We start from the raw sequence: 23,325 nt of genomic DNA, 5'->3' as shown, positions 1-23,325 counted from the left end.
ACAATATTTTTTAGAAATATTGCCTTGGCAACCATGAGGCAGGTCAGGGAGTCCTGGAGGGGCGGGATTCAGTATCCTGTTCCCGCCCCTTTTTTTTTGTGTGCGTGCGTTTTTCGTCATTGTTGCCTCGTTCTCCTTGGTGGAAGGAGGCATTGCAGTGTACGCAAATGAGGGCTTTCACGGCCGCGTAGCTTTACTGCCGGGCGGCCAATGCTTGTTGCATCTTGTGCTGCTCGGTGAAATCAGCTCCCGCCATGTTGTGCTCTTCTGAGTCACAGCCGGAGCCACCCCCTCGGTCGAGTTCGTGACGGCGTCGGCGCTGCACACAGCACGGTGAGGAGTCCGAGCCTTCCCTGGGAGAGACAAGAGTAGGAGGCGAGCTGCAGGGGAGCACTTTCTATACTTTGTTTAGCCTCCATCGTCTCCCTTGTTTTGTATGTTTATGTTAGTTCTAAAGATAGCTCCCCCCCGTTGTTTGAAAGTATTCGCCACACCTCCAATGGCCGCCCCTTCCACCGAAGTTCGAGTCTAGTTGCTCGCTGGGGTCTTGTCATCCCGTTAGACCTTTCTTATGAGTTCTCTCATCATGTGAGGTCTCCCCTCCTTTCCGCCACCCTCACTGACGGGGGATCCCCATTCCATATTCCAACATCTCCTCTTCTGTGGTTCCTCATCCCCACCTCTTCAACCCCTCAATACTTACCCGTAATGTCTTTTCATTCCTTTGCCCCCCTCTAGTGTGGTCCAACCCCCACACCCTGTCTATGCAGGCACCCCTACTGCGCCGCCACCCCTTTGTGTGTTCTCTCCATCCCTTCACCACTTTCCGCAGTCCACGCTTGGGTGGTCTCTGAATGATCCCCTCCCCACCCTCCCTCCAACCCCCGGGGTGGTTCTCCCGAGCCTCCTAGCCCCCCTTATTTATTTTTATTTAATGGCTTATATAGCACAGGACTCGACCCCCGGAGGGGTATCTCCGCGCTTGGTTCACCCTATGTGCTATGGTAATTATATTCACCTGCGCGCCCTTCTTTTGCCTATCCACTTCATCACCCCCTGTTGCGTGGCCTCTCCACCCCATCACCCTGTCCCTCATTTTTATGGTCCCCCCATTTTTATGATCCCCCATCCTCTCACCTCGACCCCCCCCTCGCGAACTTTCCCGCTGCTGTCGCCCACTCCTCAGTTTTCATTTCCTCCGCGTCCCTCGCACCCCCCTGTCCGCCTCTTCCCGTCCCTCCCCCTGCTTTTGTCTTTATCGCTTTCGGTCTGCCCCGCTAATGCTCATTGCGGAGGTACCGGTGAGCTGGCGCAGAGATGGGCACAGCCCTGGCACTGCGCGAGGAAGGGGAGGCAGCCTCCTCACAGCCCAATGAGAATAGAGAGATAACGCGCCCGCATGTGTTTGGGGGGAGGTGGGGGGTCAGGCTCCCTTTGCACATTGTGTGTGTGGAAAGGCGAAATCTTTAGATCTCCCCTCAGAACTCAACACCCCTGGGCCGCCCCACCTTCTCTGCACGTCCAACACAACCCCACAGAATGGCTGCCTGCTGCCAGGCCTCTCCTGCAGTGTGTCGTCTCTCCTACTCCACTCACGATGTCTCACACCACGCTCACGAGCTCTGGCCCCTCCACTCGTGGTCTCTCATGCCCCAGTCAAGTCTCTTTCTCCCCACCCTAGGTATCTCCTAAACTACCCATGGTCTCTCTTACTGCACTCCTTGGCACTTCGATAACACAAGCTGGCAGTCTCTTCTGCCCAGTGGTGGAGTGTGCGGTCTACACTGAGCCATGCCTTCTCCTGCCCCTTTCCTACTCGCAGTCTCTACTACCCAACGTGAGGAGTGTGTGGTTTCTCGAGGTGCGTGAGGTCTCTCCAGACTCTGCTGTCTGGACAATCCTTTCAGTGTGAGCGGTCTCTCCAGAGTGTGAGTCTCTTACAAGTGTGCATCTCTTCTGCTGCCGGCAGCCCCCTGCCTCTCTTCTTACCCAGGGGCAAGAGTCAGGAGACAGCAGAGAAGAGGGTAAGTCATTTCAGCGAAATTAATCTCTGCATGTCTCTGCCTGGGGCGTCTCTTACGTGCAGAATCACCGGCTCGTCATGGGTGCATTGCATGTGTGGTGTGCAAGTATGTATGCTTGTGTCTGAAGAAGGTCTGCGTCCATGCATGTTTATAGCTTCATATCCTTAGATGTACAGTGGTTACATGTCTTTAGGTGCATGTGTGTTTGCACGTGTGTTTAGGTGCATGCCGATTTCTGCATACCTGATAGTGTAATCAATGTATTCGTGTGAGTTGGGGATTCTACACGTGTGTTCAAAGGAACATGCGTGTTCATATGTATCTGCAGCCTGTGTGCTTGATCTGATTGGTCCTGGTCATCTTCTGGAAGTGCATGGTTACAGATGTGTTTATGCCTGTGTGCTTGAGTGTGTGTAGGCATGGATGCGCATGAATATCTACCTGTGCACACTTGAATCAATAGGCGTATGTCTGTATTCAGATTATATGTATGTGAACCTATAGCCTGTACATATTTATCCATTGGGCTGTCAGGTGGGACATTCTGACAGTGTGGCTTTGCACTTGTAAGTGTGCATGTGTGTCTCCTCGACATTGCCTGTTTAGGAATTCTATACACATGTCTCCACATTTACATTTGTGCTGAAGTGCATGTCTGTGTGTAGGCTTTTTGGGAACTGAATTGAATTGTTTCAGTGTAAGTCTTTGTGCAATATTTAATGTGTAGCTATGTTTGTGTGCGTGTGCGAATGCTGACATATCTTGGTATGTGCGTGCAGACTTGCAGGCTTGGCTACTTGTGTGTATGTGGTGTGTGTGTCTGTGTACAACCTCGCCAATCTATTCTCCGGTCTAGCTATCTTTGCATGGGTCGTGTGCATGTTCATCTGTGTGTGTGTGCTTGTCCCGTATAGGTGTGCTCCCAAATGTAGCTGTTGTTAATGGGTCGGTTGTGTGCATTTAAGCTGCACTTGTCTCTTTGTACTTCTGTGTGAATGCGAGGGTGATTGTGCATATATTCCCAAATCTGTCTCTCCTTTTCCATCTCTTGTGTTCTTGTATAGCTGTACATTTACCATATCCAATCCAATCCAAAAATTCTTTATTTCGGTCTTTTAGACCATAAAAGATACAATAACATTCAACATTTAAAAACATTCACTAATATAAAAAAAATTGCATAAAAATACATTTCATCAGAGGTGAATGGGAGTTACATTGCAGTTCATATCAATGTTCAGGCTTTTAGTAGTTTTTTCCTTATCTGCCACATGGCCATTATGAATTTGGCAACTGCAAAGACTATGTGGGGCAGAGTACTTGTTTTCAATATTCTATACGAGTACAAGTAACTCCTGAATCCCAAGTTCCTACATAATGGCACACGCCAATATTTCCTTGGTCTGTTATAAGCTGGGCAAAAAAACAGAACACTGATTTCCTCCCCATCATGATTGCTGCACCCAGGACAGATTTTATCATCCCTCTTTAGCCATTTGCAGGTAAAGATTTTGATGGGCAGAGTGCCTAACCTCCATTGGATAAACAATTTTCTTGCTAAAATGGGGAAAATAATATCCATAAAATCTTCAAATTGATAAGAATTTTTGGATTCCAGAAATCGATCAGTTAAAATGCCATTGTTGGGTGCAGACACCAAAGAAGCTAGACTTTTCTCCTTGTATATTTCCACCAGTCTTTTACGAGAGACCCTTTGGCAGCCTTGTTCAGGAGCCTCCCATAACTCAGGGAGTCTCAAGCGATACAGTTCTTTCTTTATAAAGGCCAGCCACGGGATCCTATCACGCTGTTTCAAGTTCATTACATGGATGAGGTCTTGCCTATAGTGTGCGAGCTCGCCGGTGGTCCAGAGCCTATGCCAGAATCGTAATGGCTTTAATTCCAAGTCTTCAGCAATAGAAGGAAGGCCCACATCTAGTCTTAAGGGGAGCAAGGGTGTGCCACGGGGGAGGGCCAGGAGACGTCTGAGGAAATTGTTTTCTACACTGACAAGTTCTGTCCCTGCTTTATACCCCCATAGCTCACTACCATAGGATGCGGAAGCTTTAGCTTGGGTTTTATACATTTCTACTGCCGGACTAAAGGGTTTGAAAGTAGAAGTGTTTGCGACCTTCAAAATTGCCCCCGACAGTTGGGACAGCTTTAGCCGGGATCTTACTATTTGGGGGTCCCAAGATAAGTTCTCATGTAGGGTTACCCCCAAATACTGGAAAGTTTTCACCCTTTCCAGTCTTGCTGAACCCAGTAATGGGTTAGGTCTAGTTTTAGGGGAAGGATTGAATATCATGAATTTGGTCTTTTCCGTACTGATCTCTAGACCATGTTGTCTACAGAAAAGACCAAATCCATCCAGAATCCTTTGAATCCCCATCGGGGATTTGGAAAGCAGGAGGGTATCGTCGGCGAACATGATAGCCGGTACCCTCCTGCCTGCCAAGATGGGAGCGTCATTGTCCCTGACATTGTCGAGATGGAATATGACACTGTTAACAAAAAGGCAAAACCGGGTTGGCGCCAAAACGCAACCCTGCCTTATCCCTCTGAGAACAGGGAACCTTGATGACCGTGCTCCATCCCTCCCACACCTAACCTGAGCATAATTACTGTCGTGAAGCCTAATTATGGCATGCAGTAGATGGGTAGGAACACCCAGCTCCTTTAGGACCTCCCATAATTTCTTGCGGGGGACCAGGTCAAAAGCTGACCTCAGGTCCACGAACACCATGTACAGCCTCCCCCCCTCGATCCTCACCGTTTTCCAGTAGAGGAGAACGAGGCGGAAAATCTGGTCCATGGTGGACGTGTTTTTCCTGAAGCCAGCCTGGAGGGGACTCAGAATTTCATTATCCTCCATCCAATCTAGAAGGTGGCCCAGGAGAAGGCGAGAAAATAGTTTTTGGGGGACATCTATGAGGCTGATCGGCCTGTAGTTGGCTGGGAGAAGAGGAGAACCCTTTTTAAAAATAGGCACTATCTCCGCCCCCAGCCAAGTACAGGGGATCTCCATACCTCCCGCAATGGAATTGAAAAGAATGAGGAGGTGCGGGCCCCAGATCTCTGGATGGTGTCTAAAAAGGTCACCGGGCAATCTATCAAGTCCCGGGGCCTTCCCCAAAGCCAATCTCTCTATTGCACTGACCACCTCACCGAGGGTAAATTCCAAACCAGCTGCGGGATTGGATATAGCATCGGAGGCCACATCATTGGCAAATTTAGTAGTATCTTGGTACAAATTGCCAAATTGGGCTTCCCATACAGAAGATCCAATGTTTGGCTCCACTGCAGCTTTGGCTTCTCCTGTGCCAATATTTACCAGGGACCAACATTTTCTAGACTCTCTCGCTTCTAGTGCTAGAGAGAGGTCCTGCCATCTGTTCCAATCCCATTCCGACCTTGCCAGTGCCATGGCTTCCCTGTATTTCCGCCTAAGCTCAACGATCTTACCCTTATCAGAACCTGCTTTTATTGTGGCTATTAGCTCTGTCTTAATCTTTTTACAAGAAGAATTGTACCAGGTTGAGGTTGGAGTCTTTTTCTTCCGTGGGACTACCACTGGGTAAAAAACCTCACCTAAGACTCCCACTAGATCTATCAATCAATCAAGGCATTTATAGAGCGCACTACTCACCCGGAGGGTCTCAAGGCGCTTGGGGGGGGAGGAGGGGGGGGGCCGCTACTGCTCAAACAGCCAGGTCTTGAGCTTCTTCCTGAAGGAGAGGTGGTCTTGGGTCAGGCGAAGGTCGGTCGGGAGGGTGTTCCAGGTCTTGGCGGCCAGGTAGGAGAAGGACCTTCCTCCTGTTGTCGCTCTTCGGATGCGGGGGACGGCGGCGAGGGCGTGGTTGGTCGATCGGAGGTGGCGTTTGGGAGCGTAGAAGTTGAGGCGGTTGTTGAGGTAGCTCGGGCCATGGTCGTGTAGGGCTTTGTGTGCGTGGGTGAGGAGACGGAAGGTGATTCTCTTGTTGACGGGGAGCCAGTGCAGGTCTCTCAGATGTCCGGAGATGTGGCTGCGTCGGGGGATGTCGAGGACGAGTCTGGCTGAGGCGTTCTGGATCCGCTGGAGTCTCTTCTGGAGCTTGGCGGTGGTTCCGGCGTAGAGGGCGTTGCCGTAGTCCAGTCGGCTGGTGACGAGGGCCTGGGTGACCGTCTTCCTGGTCTCGGTGGGGATCCACCGGAAGATCTTCCGTAGCATGCGCAGGATGTTGAAACAGGACGCGGAGACGGCGTTGACTTGTCTGGTCATGGAAAGGGAGGAGTCCAGGATGAAGCCCAGGTTGCGTGCGTGGTCTGTCGGTTTGGGTGCGGTGCCCAGGGCGGGGGGGCACCAGGAGTCGTCCCAGGCGGAGGGCGAGGAGCCTAGGATGAGGACTTCCGTGTTGTCTGAGTTCAGTTTCAGGCGACTGGTCGTCATCCACTCGGCTACGTCTTTCATCCCTTCGTGGAGGTTGGTTCTGGCGGCGGCGGGGTCGTTGGTCAGGGAGAGGATCAGCTGGGTGTTGTCGGCGTAGGAGATGATGTTGAGGTTGTGTTGGCGTGCGATGGCCGCAAGGGGGCTCATGTAGACGTTGAAGAGGGTGGGGCTGAGCGAGGAGCCCTGAGGAAGGCCGCAGATGACTTCCGTGGCTGCAGATCTGAACGGTGGCAGGCGTACTCTCTGTGTCCTTCCAGCGAGGAAGGAGATGATCCACTCCAGAGCCTTTTCCTGGATTCCGATGTTGCTGAGGCGCTGCACTAGGGTGCGGTGGCAAACAGTGTCGAACGCCGCGGAGAGGTCTAGGAGGATGAGGGCTGCTGTTTCGCCGTTGTCCAGCAGGGCTCGGATGTCATCGGTGGCAGCGATGAGGGCGGTCTCGGTGCTGTGGTTGGCTCGGAAGCCAGACTGTGAGGGGTCGAGGGATCCATTCGTCTCGAGGAAGGCGGCCAGCTGCTTGTTGACGGTCTTCTCGATGACTTTGGCTGGAAACGGGAGGAGCAAGATGGGGCGGTAATTCTTGAGTTCGGTGGGGTCCGAAAGCTAGTTTGTCATTAAAATCTGGGGGTCTGGGCTGATTAATTAGTACATCCACTTCTTTTAGCTTAGGGAGTGCTATTTCGTAGATTTTGCTTATACTCTCTTCTGAGTTTGCCAATTTCCCCCATTTTACCCTACGTCTATTGGAGCTAAGAACCAGATTCCCTGGATCATCACTTGGATTAGCGGATATTGACCCAACAGCAGGTGCAGGATGCACCATATCTAGTAAAAGTGCATTGTGGTCACTATCTGTTCTTACAACTACCCTAAAATCCTGGACCTTGGACCACAGACCAATGTCTACAAAAATGTAGTCCAACCTTGATTCATGGTCCTTCCTATTGAAGGTACATAATGAAGGGATATCAGAAGAAGTGCGTCCATTACAGGCCCTTAGCACAACATTTAAAGTAAGGGACATGATTTGCACTGCAAGAGGGGACCAAGATTTAGGGTGGGGGGATTGGCATGGCGGAACACCCCAGAAGTCATCTTCAGCAGTCCGGGCACCCTCCTTTAAACCTTCCAGTGGTTCAAAATGACAATTAAAATCTCCGCCCATCACTATCTTACAATGAGTGGGCAGTTGGCCCAAGAATGACGAAAGATCTTCAAGTGTGGGCGATTCCATGGCCGCACTGACTGGGCGAGAGTACACATTAATAATTGCCAGATTTAAGGCATTGGGCCACTTGAGTAGAACACAGTGTATGTCCTGCGAGAACGTAGGTACATTCTCCACATTACACCCAATATGACTTGCTACCCAGACTGCCAAACCACCTGAAGGCCTCCCTTTACCACTCCACCTGGCTTGAATTTCAAAAACTGCATATCCTGCTCTGCACAGGGGTTCCCTGGCCCACGTCTCCTGGAAAAGACAGATATCACTACTGCCTACTAGGGAATCCCAGTCATTTGTGTGTAACTTATTGGCAATGCCCGATTTAATCCCAGCCCCCCAGTTCTCTCCGATGCAATGTCCGAAGATGGAACTACGGGCCCTTGCAGTGATGTTTCCAAGATAGATGGAGCAGTAGATGTTAAGTTAGGAGCAAGTGGGGCTATAGATGTTGGGTTATAACCTGGTGGACTCTGGGGTAAATTACTTACTTGGCCACTGGAGCTAGTAGTAGTTAAGCTACCCCGAAGGCATGCATCCAATTCTCGAATAGTCATATCAATATCACCTCTCACCATCCCCTGTCCTACAGATTCACTATCGATGCTTTGGATGCGTCGTAAAGAAGCACCCTTTTGGAGTCAATCGACCTGATCAAGACAACTGAATCTGTTGGGGTGTACATAGTTGACATAAGCAGGGATCGCATTACGGTTGGGCCTATATCTTGACCCATCAACGGCAAAACCCACCCTTGTCCAGCCATCGTCCCTCCTCATAGTTAAATCACGTACATTAGGGTAAAAATATGACAAGGGGACCAATTCTATGGATGTATTTCCTGCACTACCAAGTCAATTACAGATATAGGTAGCAACCTGAAGACTCTTAAAGCTTACAATTATACAATCCCCCACACTTTTCTTAACGGTATACCCAACCCACGGGACCCTTCTAACCATAAGAACATACGCATCATTGTTGATGTCGAGCCCTCTCCCACCGCTGAGTCAGTACCGTCTAGGGCTCTGGGAGATGGTCCCATATCAATAGAATATATGGGTCATAGAGAGGATGCTGTCTCGAAAAGGAAAAGATCTAGGAAGAACATCTCCTCTTAGATTAGATGGTAGGGGCCTTTGAATATTTAACCAGCTAGTAACCTTATTACGTAGGGAATCATAGGATTCCGCCACGTCGCTGGAAAGCTCTGGTACCCCCATCAGAATCACAGTATAGGCTGCCGCCTCTGGGGGCAGATTAACTGCTTTTCGCCTATTATTAGAACTAACCAACCGGTTTGGGCAGTTGGCTGTTTCATTTGATGGTCTCTCCCGACTAGATAGGCTGGCCGAGGCGGGTGGCTTCGACCTCCTAGCAGTCGGTACCGGAGGCAGTTGCCTGGGAAGGGGTACAGGGGCAGAAAGTGGTGGTGCTGGTATTTTCCAGGGAAGGAGCTATTGGTAGAATTGGGGCCGTGATAGTTGTAACAGTAGAGGAATGAGAAGTCCCAATATTATACCCATGGGCTCCATGTGTGCTTGCTCTTAGCCCTGACTGATCGCCACTACTACCACTTAGTCTTTCTATAGCTAGAAGTCTAGTCTCTATAGAATCTAATTTAAGGGAGAGAGGATCCAAAAGGCTTTTGAGGATAGTAGTAAGTGAGCAGATGAAGTGCTCTGAGGTGTTAGGAACAACCTCACCAAAAATTAATGGGCCGGTGTGCGTGGGTATGGAGGCGATAGGTGGAGTGCTCGCCGTTTCCATGTCATTCCCCGTGGCAAATGCCCCGGGGGCGCCCACGCTATCTTCAATGGTGTTCATTATGGGATCAACTTTAGCCCTTTTGGCACCTTTGGGCTTCCTAGATCTTTTCCTTTTCGAGACAGCATCCTCTCTATGACCCATATATTCTATTGATATGGGACCATCCCCCAGAGCCCTAGACGGTACCGACTCAGCGGTGGGAGAGGGCTCCACATCATCAATGATGCGTAGTGAATCTCTGTCCCTATGCGAGTTGGATGGTGTCCTTAGCTGTTGTAGGACTGACTATGGTTTGGTCAATACTATCCAAGAGTGATAAGTGGGTGGCATCAAGCAATAGTGATGTACTAACATTAGATGATAACCCCGGTGAAGACAAATAGGAATTTTCTACACCCTCCGCAATTTGTTTTTCCAACACAATAAGTCCCTTGTTGACCACAGTATTTGCCTTAAGAAGAAAATTGTCCAAAGTACCTGAGACCATGGAAGCTGCCTTGCTTCTTGTTTCTCTAGTGGCCATTTTATTACTTCCAAGCTTCTGGGCAACCAGGCGGGTCAGTAAAAGTAACGTGAAAGGTAAGGCGTTAGGGGGGTAGCCCGGTTCGGTCTCTACCGTTCTCTAACGGCCTCAAGCGGCCCGCCCTTTGCCCGGGCTTAGCCCCGGGCTGAGACCCATTGCACTGATGATGCTGCCTTGTGTCCCCTTGTGGTGTGGGATGTGTGTATGTAATGTGCATGTTCATGCTTACCCTTCAGCTGGGTGTCTTGGCTCTGTGTAGGTTCCTTTTTGTGCGTAGAAATGATAGTGTTTAATTGTAATATCTTTGGCTGCATGTTTGATTCGTATGTGTCTCAGTGTTTCTGGATGTGTTTTTGTGTTTGTTTCTGTGTATGACAGTGGTCATATATTTTTCTGGGGCGTTTCAGAAAATTGAGTTTCTCCCATAACCGCACCTGTTACTGTGTGATTTTATGTTATGTTAAGCTTCATTTCATATCGTAATTTTGCATGTTGTGTTATTGTGTGTGTTGCTATATCCTGCTGTGCACTGTCACGTCAGTCCATGCTGTTATGCTGTGCTAAGCTTTCTTATACTGTGCCACACTGCCCATATTCATACTGTATTATAGTGTACAGTATCATACGGTGTGCTATGCCATGCTAGGCTGTATTATGATGCAAGTCTGTGTTGTGCTGAACTGTTATCTCACATTACATTGTGTAATGGCATAGCACAGTGTGGGGTGGTAAGGTATGGCGTCTATGAATTTGCGTGTATGGTATACTGTATATTTCGGCACTTAGCGCCTATACTTTGGGTACTAAAAGACACCAGTGGCAGTAGTAACACTACTAATTGCCGTCGTCCAACATGTCTGTTTGTTTCAGTGTCGCCCTCTGCACCCGATGCAATGTTCAACCCATCAGAACATAGCGCGGACCTAGCGGCCTGACTGTCAGTTGAAGTGAGGTCGGTGCTTTACGGGGTCGTCGCACCACACACAAAATCAAACACGGCGGCGCCTCATATGTCTCTGACGGGAGAGCCTGTCTGGCTTCTGCATTGAAGCAGAGCGGGACGTAAAACCACTCGGAGGCACCGCCACATCACTCAGAGGCACCGCCACATCACTCAGAGGCACCACCACATCACTCAGAGGCACCGCCACATCTCTCGGAGGCACCGCCACATCACTCAGAGGCACCGCCACATCACTCAGAGGCACCGCCACATCACTCAGAGGCACCGCCACATCACTCAGAGGCACCGCCACATCACTCAGAGGCACCGCCACATCACTCAGAGACACCGCCACATCACTCTGGGGCACCGCCACCTCGCTCTGGGGCACCGCCACCGCACTCTGGGGACACCGCCACCTCACTCTGGGGACACCGCCACCTCACTCTGGGGACACCGCCACCTCACTCTGGGGACACCGCCACCTCACTCTGGGGACACCGCCACCTCACTCTGGGGACACCGCCACCTCACGCTGGGACACCGCCACCTCACGCTGGGACACCGCCACCTCACTCTGGGACACCGCCACCTCACTCAGCCCACCCACATCATCACTCAGCACCACAACAGCACTGTCCTTGCTTGCTACCAACAAACATTGCCATATCCAATAGGACTCGCATTAGGAAAGTGTAAGCTATTGGCTTTGTGAATAACAATGCTATTAATTTATATATTTTCAAAGCCAATACACATTAAAACCAGCATTTACAATGCAATAGGTCTCGCATTTGCAAAACTTTGAGCTACTGGCATTGTAAATAACAAACATTTTATTTATGTGTTGGTTTTCAAAACGTATAAATGAAAGGCATTGTCATTTACAATGCCAATAGCTTAAAATTTCGCAAATGCGAGACCTATTGCATTGCAAATGCTTGTTTTTTTATGATGCCTGCGCTGCAAAATGTAGTGTCTTCAGTGAACCCATTGCAGAAAGCTTGCAGGTCTTCAAATAGATTGTAGTAGACTATTTTATTAGGATATAGGTAACCGAGACCACAGCCAACTGAGTTAGAATGCCCAGTGCTGTAATTCCATCATAGCAACCATCCACACAATCTAGATCGTGACATCATTACATAAATACAGACACCACATCACCTAAGAACCCAGCATTACACATCAGAATGGAAACAGTCTAAAATTAAAATGTAACAATAATACAAAGGGAATATGCATAGTTAGTATGCAGGCTCAAGAACAAACGGACTCAAAGCTTTAAACGGACATGTAGCTGAAGAGGCACCCTCTTGATGTGTTATGGTCTCGCCACACAATTTTCCCTTCATTGTGCATAATGAGAACATAGAGAAGATGCATCAAGAGGACACTCGCCATCCCCCTGATCATATTTGGCCACTCTTTTCAGGTTCCAGATTCTATGATCACAGCGTTATTAAACAGTTTGATAACTTTCAAGGGCTGGCTAAACTGGGAGGAATTACTCTCCTCTCTTAGATATTTTATTTTTATCCAGTCGCCATCCTGCACAATTGTTCATAAGGCTGCTTTGCGCACATCATAAAGACTTTTCCTTCTCACCATTTTCTCTCATTCACTCTCCTTCCACCTTGCCTTCTTGATCATCAACCTCTGCTCTTTTCTCATTCACCCACACTGGGACCACTTCACTATTGGGAATCCGACCCCGTAAGAGTGTGAGGTGAGGCGATATTCACGCAGCTTCTTCCTGAGTTCCCTCTCCCAATTCACACCACAACTTGTTGCAATCTCTCCTTTAACACTTTTATAAACCGTTCCACAACACCATTACTCTCTGGGAGGTTCAGCACTTCTTTTTTGTGCTTTATGCTCCTTGCCTTCAAGAACCCCGCCACGCCGTAAGTGAACTGCACTCCATTAGCTGTAAGGAGCATCGAAGGCAAACACTCCCCTCTCTAATAGCTCTTGCAGAAAATGTACCCCAGGCTCCACAGAGTTCACCTTTTTTTTTTTATTTCAGGTCACTGTGAGAACAGGTCAATGCAGATCAGGATGTATGTCCCAAGTTTTGATCTTCATAGGACTAAGAATGTCCAACTCTATATCTACCCATTGACCAGAAGCTTGTTCTCTCAAGACCATGAGTTAGGTCCTGCACTTTAACACCTTATCACTGCGCACACACTCTATGCAGTTCCTCACCTCCCACTCCATCATCAAATCCATCTCCAGCTACCAATAGCCTTCTCAGATCCTTCCTTTGGATTTGGCTAGACCCATATGACTGGCATGTGCATTATCCACCAACAACTACTTCACATTTTTATGAGGGTACCAGTTTATTTCCTCTCATCAACAAACCAGTGCAGGGATGTGGAATTCCTATAGACAGACGCCCAGGACATATTGTTTGGGGTCAAGGGCAACAAGTGTTCATGTGTATTTTGTCCTTGGGTCAAGTAGTCCTAACCACCTGCAGCACAAACCCTTTGACTGCCTGCAGTACCACATTATGGCTCAGTGAAGGGGACAGTCTGTAGTTAAGGTAACATTTTTGTCCATGTTAATGCTGTTCAAACTTGTATTTATGGTTCATTCATTGATATTAGTGTGAACTCTCTAAGTAAATGTTGTAAGCTCTGACTGCACTACTGACAGTGGTTCCAGTATGAAAATGTGTACACACGTTTTCAAAGTTTAGTAATATGAGGCTATGTATAATGCTCCCAGAATGCTCTCTGGTTTGAAAATAAGGCCATTAAAATAAAATATGCACAAACATTGTCAGACTATAAGAGAATGATCATCGAGGAAAAAAGCAAAACATTTTGGAGGGTAAGAATTCCAGTAGGGAATTGTTCGCTACAGTAAAAACTAGTCAATCTTCCGGCCAAACCGAAGACTGCCAGTAGCTCGGAATTTTGCAATACTCTGGATCAGTTTTTCATAAATAAAGTTGAGACAGTATACAAAATCTTCATAGATAGTAATCTCCCCTCCTCCAAATCACCAAAGCCAGGACCAGATATTCACACGCCACAAACTAGTTTCTCCTTTTCTTCGCCCTCTTGGGAACAGATTGTCCAAGTAGTGAAGACAACTAAATCAGGAGCTCCGTCAGACCCCTGTCCTCCCAAAGTCTTCCATCTGTTCCACGAAATACTCCGCGAACAACTAAATTTAGTTTTCACTGAGATAATACGATCAGGCCGGTTTCCTGATGCGTGGAAGGTTGCCTCATTCCTACCTCTGCTAAAAAAAAAAAAAAAAGACCTGGACTCAGAGAAACCTAGTAACTACCGGCCAATCTCTAGAATAGCATTTCCATCTAAGGTATTGGAGAAACTGCTTAATACACAGCTTACTTCCTTCATCTCCGCAGGAAACCTCCAGGACCACTCACAATATGGTTTCAGAGAGGGTCACAGATCTGAGACTGCTCTGATTATGGCGACAGAGGAATTCAGAAGATCACTGGATTCAGGAGGGAGGCCCGCCTTGATTCTGTTAGACCTATCGGCGGCCTACGATGCGGTCAACCACGAAATATTAACCGACAGACTGGCGGAGTTGGGTATACAGGAATCCGCCCTTATTCTACTGTCATCCTATCTCACAGATAGAACTTTTTCAGTAGAACTGGGTGGCTCCGCCTCTAAATCTTTTAAACTGCCATGTGGTGTGCCCCAAGGCTCTTCTGAGCCCCACGCTTTTTAATATTCACATGGCTCGCTGGCCTCGATTATTAGGCAGTGTGGTTTTTCAGTGGTCTCATAAGCGGACGACACCCAGATGGTAGTGTCAATGTCAAACTACGTGGAGGAGACAGCCGATCGCTTTAACAACTGCATGGCTCGGGTAAATACTTGGATGCAGACCACCTGCCTGAAATTGAACTACGAGAAAACGGAAGTCTTGCTGCTAGGCTCCAGTCCTTCCGTCTGGTCGCCGAGATGGTGGCCGGCGAACTTGGACGATTGCCTGACACCAGTTTCCAAGGTCAAGAACCTAGGTGTGATTCTTGATGACAGACTGATATTTGATGGTCAAATTAACAAGCTTTCCTCCACCTTCTGGGATATTTTATAGATGATCAGGAAGATCCGTTCTTTCATTTCCCCGGATGCATTAAAGGCACTTGTAACAACCATGGCGCTGTCCAGACTGGACTCTGGCAATGCCCTCTTGTGGGATACAATCCCAGAACCTACAAAAACTGCAACAGCAGCAGAATGCCGCTGTCAGATTGATATTGGACATCCCCAAATATGAATCCGTTTCACATAGACTAGGAGTCTCCACTGGCTCCCAATGGAAAAAAGAATCCAATTCAAATCACAATGTATTGCTTTTAAAGTACTCCAGGGAACAGGGCCATTGTATCCGAGATCATACTTGAAATGCTATGCACCAGCTAGAAACCTAAGAACATCTCAACCAAAACTGCTACAAATACCCAAGTATAAGCACGTCCGCTGGGGAGGCAGAAGTTTCCTATTGGGGACTGCGAAAACCTGGAATCTCCTGCCATTATCGATAAAACGCAGTACATCACTCATGTCCTTTAGAAGACTACTGAAGACATGTCTATTTTCCAATTGATTTGCTGGAATTTTATAGGAGCATCGCTTGGGCCTGTCTACACATGTCCGCCCAAATTCAGCGTCAAGACGCCTTCGGGCATACGTGCGCTATACAAATAGATAAATCAAATCAAATTTGAGGCAAATATTAGCAGAAGCTTGAAAGCAATATTGATGATCCTTTGCTTTAAAAAAAAAAAAAGTTCATAAAAAAACATTTTGCTAAACTACTGTAAAATTTTAGGTACCATTTCTTTGTAGCATAATTTAGTAACATGTGTTGATCCATGCTAGTATTTCCCAAAAATATGCATAACGGAACATCGGTGTAACCAGTTCCAATAAGATTATGGGAAACAAAAAAAACAAGCATTAGCAAAGCCAGTAAGTCTGAAATTGGTGGTCAGCTTTTTAGTTTCGTCAATGTTTGACTTGTTTTTGGCATGTTTCTTGTAAAACCTTATTGGTGTGGGAGCTGCCTGGCCCTCGCCATTATAACAAACATTTGCAAAAGCAAAATAGTTTTTGGTCTCAAAAAGCAAATATTGCCACAGTAGTTAATCACACTACTACTTTTTGTGTGCCAATATGCTCCTTATGAAAGAGCAGAATGCTGTTCCTCACAGTGAAGCCAGCGGATACAGAGCGAGAGAGAGCGACATCATTTTAAATAACACAAAAGGACACGGTCAACACCAAACCAATTTAGTGGCCAGTTATTAAGGAAAGTCTCAAAAGTGTACCCATCGTATATGTCCTTGCATTAAGTGCAGCTATACGGCTTTCGTGAATTGCCAAGAATTTACAGAAGTATGACAAGAAATAGTACTCCTAACAAAAATTTGGGAACTGCATTTTATCAAGAGCAAATATGCATGTGTAGATTTGCTCACGCGAAAATCTGAGTGTTTGCAAGTTCCCTTTCCCTCCAACCACTTTTTTCCCCAACTCTGGAAGAAGGTTTACATCTGCCATTGATGGGAGTAAATTTCTTGACATGTGAAATCTGGATTTGCGGAGAATATAGACTTCCCTTATCAAGAAGATTGACTGGAATACTGTCTTGACCATGACTGTGGGGGATTCCCTCTAAACTTTTGACCTTTTGTTAACAGAGAAATTTACTCTCACCTGATCTATGAGGAGATTGGATGAGTCCATTGTGGATGCAAGCCTGAGAGGTTATTTCCTTTAATAGGACTACATATAAGTGGAAAAGCAAAATTTTTCGTATTATACGTAAGCCCTGATAAAGTTCCCCACCTCCCCAGGGAACGAAAAGCTGTGGCTGATGTCCAATCTTTTGAACTTTTCTTCATTAAAAGAAACTGCTGGACTTGCTCGATGACTCTGACTTCATCCCTGGTGCACCTTCTTACCTTCAACAGATTCTGTCCCGCTGGACACCAGTGGAACTTAACTGCGGCAGGCTCAAGAAGTGGATGCAAAGGGCACTTATTATTTTTTGTATATAGGGATTGAGGTGCAGAAACTCTGCTCAGCAGCTGTTGGAAGCTTTTTGGTGAATTATTGCTTACCACTACCTTCAGCCCCAATATATAGATCTGCCGAAACATAGCAACATAAGGGGATTGCAAGTATTCAAGAACTACTATAGTATGAGCTCTGGCATAATCAGAGAGGCAATATCAAAGCTCTTAAATAATGAGATTGCTGCCATCATTTGTTGCCACACTACATGGCACCAAAGGGACAAGTGGATTTTGTTACAGGACAAGTAGATGTATGAAGCAACCTGCCCGATGGGCAAGTAGATATTTTAATAAATTCCACACCCCTGAACCATCAACAACAACGAGAGCATCCTTCACCTGCCAAAATCCTCTAAGAGCTTCCTCACACTCATTATCACACCAACCACCATAAATCATCCTAATAGTTTTCAGCAACACCATGTCATCCATTAATTCTTTCGTCCACTCTTCTTCATGTATAATCCTATCGGTAATTAGACAAGCTTTCACCTTTTCTTCATATTCCTCACCACCAGATAAATCTCCTTCCTCTGGATACTAATCCTTGGTGTATAACATCTTTGCAAAGCAATACATCATTGGCACCAGGCACAAACAATATGTCAAATTCTTAGAGGTCAACCACCCACTTGGGAATCCTATGGGTTATTAATACCACTCCTTTCTTCCACAATACCTCTCTGAGGGGCTATTGATCTGCTTTAATCTCGAACCTGCACCCCCAAAGAAATTTCTTAAACTTTCTCACCACCTAGAAGACTTGCAATGCCTCTTGCTCTATTACTGATTAGTTAAGCTCTGCTCTTCTCAACTCGCTTGATATAAAAAATATAGTTGTGTCCTGCCCCTTGGATCTCACCATTCGAACAGTTCCAAGTCCTTTTGAGCTGGCATCTGTCCTCACGTAAGTTTCATCCCTGGGCTCAAAACATCCCAAATGTGGAGCCTTATCTAGACACGGCTTCACACTTTCAAATTCTTCTCACACAACGGCCACCAGAGAAACTATCTGCCCTTTGCCAGCAAGCTTCTTATACATTGTTTTCTCAGTAAACAGTGGCACAAACGTATTATAAAACTCCGCCATGCCCAGAAACTTTACCAGCACCTCATGATTTTGAGGGTAACACAGATTCTTGATAGCCTCCACAAACCAGTTTTAGGCTTGATACCAGATGCTGCAACCAAGTGATTTAAATATTTCATTTCGATCACATTGAATTGACATTTTTTTACTTCAATATCAGTCCAGTAGCTTGCAATCATGCCAGAACCTCCTGTAGTCTACCACTGTGTTCATCCAAATGAGATGCGAACACCAACACATCGTCCTTGTAGACCCTGCCACCTTCATTTCCCTTAAGAATCTTCTCGATTGCCCTTTGAAACACCGAAGCAGCTGAGATTAGTCCAATGGGAACCCTCAAACTTGCAGGTGCCAAAGGGCGTAACAAAGGTTGGCAATTCTTGAGATGGGAGATGCTACTTTTTCTGATGGTAAGCAAAAGGGAAGAGGTGTGGCGCCGCGACCAGGGTGACTGACGCTGGAATCTGGGGACCACGGTTCGATCCCCGGCTCCGGCGGCCGGTTAGCCCAGCACCATGTGACTCTGGCAATAGCTCGCTTAATCTTCCCGACGGCCCCCCAGCGCCTAGAGACCCTTACGGGTGATTGTGCGCTTTACAAATGTGGACTTTACTTTACTCCAGCTAGGAACAGTGTTTGGCACCATTAAGATAACTCAACATTTCCTTGATGTTTGGCAGTGGATAACAATCCACCACCACTGCTTTGTTGAGTTCTCTAGGCTCCACACAAAGCCTGGCATCCTCATTGGCTTTCCGGGCCGTAACTGCTGGGGCCAACCACTCTGTATCCTCCACCTCCTGTATTATACCATTATTAATTAGCTTGTCCAATTAAAGTTTCATACTGTTCTTTACTATCAAAGGAACGTTCCTCATCTTGGGTTGTGCATCAGATTTGAGTCTAATTAAAAGCAGGTAATCTTTAAGAGACCCCAACTTATTTGCAAATACCTCAGGGAATTCCTTCATGAAGTCACACCACCCACCTGAGATGCTTCTAACAGACTGCGTCTCCTTAACTCAGACAGGGGGATTTTCATTGGGATCTAAATACTCACACACAGATCCGTTGATGGAACCAGCTGGTGAGCGAATCCCCTTTTATGGAGACTTACATTTTACCCTGTATAGTCCTGTCTTTAAATTCAATGGTGCTTCACAAATATACGAGCCGCTCCATGGGTTCTCCACTGTACCCCTTAAGCCTTATGTCGGATCTCAATAATTGCACCTTCCCCTTTAAGTGCTGTTCATAAAAGTCTTTTGGTACGAGTGTCACCTAGGCACCAGAGTCAACCAGCATTTGGATGGGGTCATCATTAACCTGAAGAACCTCCAAAGGGCCCCCTGAGGAACGCTCTTTTCCCTGAAGAATCGGGACTTCCTCAATGGTATCCTCATCACACTCTATCTCCCTTACTTTCTTAGTCTGTTGTTGACCTACAACACTTAGCAAAGTGACCCTTGTGTCCACAGTTCTTGCAAAACACCTTCCCTCAGACACTCTTTATTTGCCATATGACCCAAGTTGCCACAACGGAAGCATTTTCGCTGAAAGGAGTTCATAGTGGCAGCAGCTTTGGTATTCGATGAGGGCTGATCAGACTGATTTGTCTTACATTACTGTAACACTCGTGGTTTCTCCTTTATCAATGTTGCTTGAGTTAGAATTCCTTAGGAAAAAATAGTTTGGCCGGTAGAACAGTTAGACACTGGGTCTGAGGATTGTCTCGATTAATATTTGGTTTGTGTTCTTCTTATGCACAAAATGCAAAAGGTAATAAAAAGTGTCCGGCGTACCATATACGGCGAGTAATGTTTGCTGCGGCCTTTGGAGTCATAAATTAATGGTCCATGGTTACTACAGGTGGGTCTCAACCTCACGTGGGCTCAGTGTGGCCAGTGGTGAATGTGTTCAGATGTTAGGCATGGGGTGCATGTGATCACTACGTGTGGTAGGTCCTGATTGGCTATGTGTTCCTAACTCATTGGGTATCTGACTTTGTTGTTTTTATGAGTGCACATAAGCCCTCCAGCCATGTGTGCTTTATTGGGGCTATCACTCCTGCTATTGTAGTGTTACTGTGCCTATCTGTGGGATTGATCAAGAGTTTCCTGCCCGAGTGTTTGCTGCTAACTACGCACCCTCCCACCTGTGACCTACCAATCAACAATTCCCGGGCCTAGGTCAGAGAGCCTGTCCAACTACTTATTTGCGAGTTGAGGTTGAACAGGCAACTCTGTTAATAAAGACAATATTTTATTTCCATTGATGTATGCTTCATTTTCCATATTAACATCCCCCCCAGTTGTTTTTTTTTTAACCACACTACCTGATACATGCATTTCGACAATTGCTGCACTTGGGGCCTGTTGTTCCTTAAGTTCGCTGTTGACAACATTACCTCCCTATATTTACTTGCATTCTATCCAGTTTGAAGACTGCATTTTTACTGCAGGTGATCCCCAATTGTATATCCAACGCATAACAATAGAAACACAACGATAAATGGCCACAGTGATTTAAATAAACCGAATATCCGTCATGGGAGCCAGGAGAAACCAATTTGAAAACCACTCCCGCCCAGCGGCACCTCTCCCTTCATGCATGCTTCTTTGAGGATTATGCAGTGCTTGAATGGCAAGCGTCAGTATTCCATTGTCCATGTCATTCCCTGGGATGAGCATGCTGCAGGCGCTGCAGATCTTGGCACAGACCCCCACCCTCCATTGTGGTCATTAAGTCCAGTACATAATAGTCCCCCTCTCCCCTGCTGTGCTTCTGTGAACAGCATACATTCTTCAGTAATGTCTTAGAACTGAGCCCAGCCAAATGGTATGCTACTCTCCTTTTCACAAGCTTTCTGCAGCATGGTGGCCTTTTTCTTTACCGGGTGCTGGTATAAGTCTGTTAGCTGTTCTCCAGGAATGACTCGAGTGGGGGTGTGCAGTTTGACCAGGGAACACAGTCCTTTCCATCCGTCAACCAAAAGAGTATAGGCATGTTCGCCGCACTGCCGAAAAAATCCCTAAGCTAGGAGGTGCCCCATCGCATTTCCGGAATATGTCGTATCACTCCGCCGATAACATTTATCCCTGCTGGAAGCGTTCTTTTTCTTCTGAAAAACAAGGAATACATTGTAAGTTTCCATACAATTAGGGGTTGACCTTTCCTTTCTAGCCAAGCGTATCCACCCACCTCAGTGTCCCAGATTTCCTGACATGAGTTAGTCCATTAGACCCTCCCCCATGCGACCCATTCCCCTTTTTCTCCCCAAGCTGGACGGCCCTATACAGGAATTCCATGTTGGGAGACCACTTGTTGTTTTAAGGAAACTGCCCCGGACATACTAAGAGCCACTCTCTGTCCACAGGTGGATGCTGGAGTGGATGTATTTGTGCACTAACTGGGGGTTAGGCTCCCTCTAAAAATTTCTTCGCAGGTAAATATCAGGGCCAGGTGATATCCTCCCCTATGGTACCTTTCCTACCCATGCTGTCCAGCTCAGTTTGGATAACTGTGGGCTCAGGGAAGATGTATAGCGCTGTTGGTTTGGTGTTGTATCTGGTTATGTTTACAACTACCCTCAGTAGCCCTAGTTTGTTGGGGTGGACCTTGGCCCTTATCCTACCTAGGTAGAGGTGTATAAGGCATTTTGCTTTCTCAGTTGCTACTTCTTGGGACAAATAGTCTTTCTGTGCCTAACGCATGTGGGATCAATGAGCAGACATCATATGACCTGGCAGATGCTTGGGAGCCGACTGTAGTAGTGTGCTGATACCATCTGTTATGTAAAAGTGAATGTGCAGTGAATGTGGGATGCTGGTGTTCTGTTTAATGGAATTGTAGGTGACGTACGAGAGGTCACTATGCAGGCGCTGTAGGTCCTCATTAGTGAATCTCTTTTGAACTGGCAGTTTCTCTGTAGTACTCAAGTGTGGGACTACCCATAGTAGACAGAGCATATATAACCACAGAAATATACATAACTTTTGTCGTAGTACTGTAGTTCGAGGTATTGGGCCACCTGGGAGTCATCTGTGCCCTTTCAGTGGATGTTTTTTTACTGACCAGTTAAAAAATGTTTGCAGTATTGAGTTCAAAGGTTGACAAATTACTTTGTCAAAAAATGTGTATGGTCTTCACATTTTATCCTCTAGTAAGAGAAGATTAGCGTGTGTATGTTCTAAAATGAACTGGATAGTTGGCCACTATCTGCTCCTAGACAAAGGTGGTAATCATAGAAACCATTTAGTAATAACTCTGGAAACACCGGCCGCTCTTGGCCACACACGAGTTGCTCCCGGTTTCCTGTGTCCAGGTTTTCCCTATACAAATTCCGCCCTGTAATGCTCTGGGTGAAGCTAGATGCACCTCCCACTCTCCTTCCAGATACAGCGGGTGTTAAGAACCCTCTTTAGCACTGGAAAACCATTGAACTAAAAAACTGAGACTGAGGTGTCTGCTCCACCCAATCAGGATAGATATGCCTCCACAATCAGCGTCCTGGGAGCTATCAAGGGCTATACACAATATACACTATATTCACTTTAACTAGCCGCTGGCTATCAGCCTATCGAACAAAGGTGACTTCCACGGGAACACCTCCGAGGCTGCCTTACAACTGATACAGTTAGGGCATATAACATTTGTAATGTGCCAGACTCTATCAGTGCGCTCAGGTTATCGTTTTACACTTCTCTCTAGTTTATAATACTCCAGATGCTTTCGACTGTGTTTTAGGTTCGGATGTTGTCTCTTACCCATTTGTGACAGCTGCTTCAGGACAGACCTCCGCCCAGGGCTTTCAGCAGAACTCCCAATCAATTGCGGTGTCTGCCCACCTTTCTCGTTGCGCAAACATGAATCCTTCCGGGCTGGGTCTCCTTACTTCGGCTGCAGTCCTCCTTACTTCGGCTGCAGTCCTCCTATCTGGCTCATTAAAAAATGTTCCTTGAGTTACAATCCCTTAGAAAAAAACAGAAGACAAGAGGCGTTTGGCAAAACAGGAACAGTTTATTTAATTAAACCGTTCGGCAGAGAGAACAGTTGCAGACGTTGGGTCTGAGGACTGTCTCAATCAATATTTGACATGTTCTTCTTATACCAAATTGCAATGGGTAATGAAAAGTTTCTGGTGTACCATATATGGTGAGGAATGCTGGTTGCTGCCTTTGGAGTCCTAAATTAATGGTCTGTGGTTACTACAGGTGGGTCTCGACCTCGCGTGGGC

General features: G+C 46.9%; 1 protein-coding gene across 1 annotated transcript in view; it reads left to right on the top strand.

Moving 5' to 3' along the window:
- The window catches only part of NSUN4 (NOP2/Sun RNA methyltransferase 4), a 177,513-nt gene that overhangs the window by 22,635 nt on the left and 131,553 nt on the right, over positions 1-23,325 (top strand). The gene's annotated exons all lie outside the window — the stretch shown is intronic.

This window comes from Lissotriton helveticus, chromosome 1_2 (genome assembly GCF_964261635.1).
Source record: "Lissotriton helveticus chromosome 1_2, aLisHel1.1, whole genome shotgun sequence".
In the NCBI taxonomy this organism is placed as follows: Eukaryota; Metazoa; Chordata; class Amphibia; order Caudata; family Salamandridae; genus Lissotriton; species Lissotriton helveticus.
This window is presented reverse-complemented; position numbering and strand designations above follow the sequence as displayed.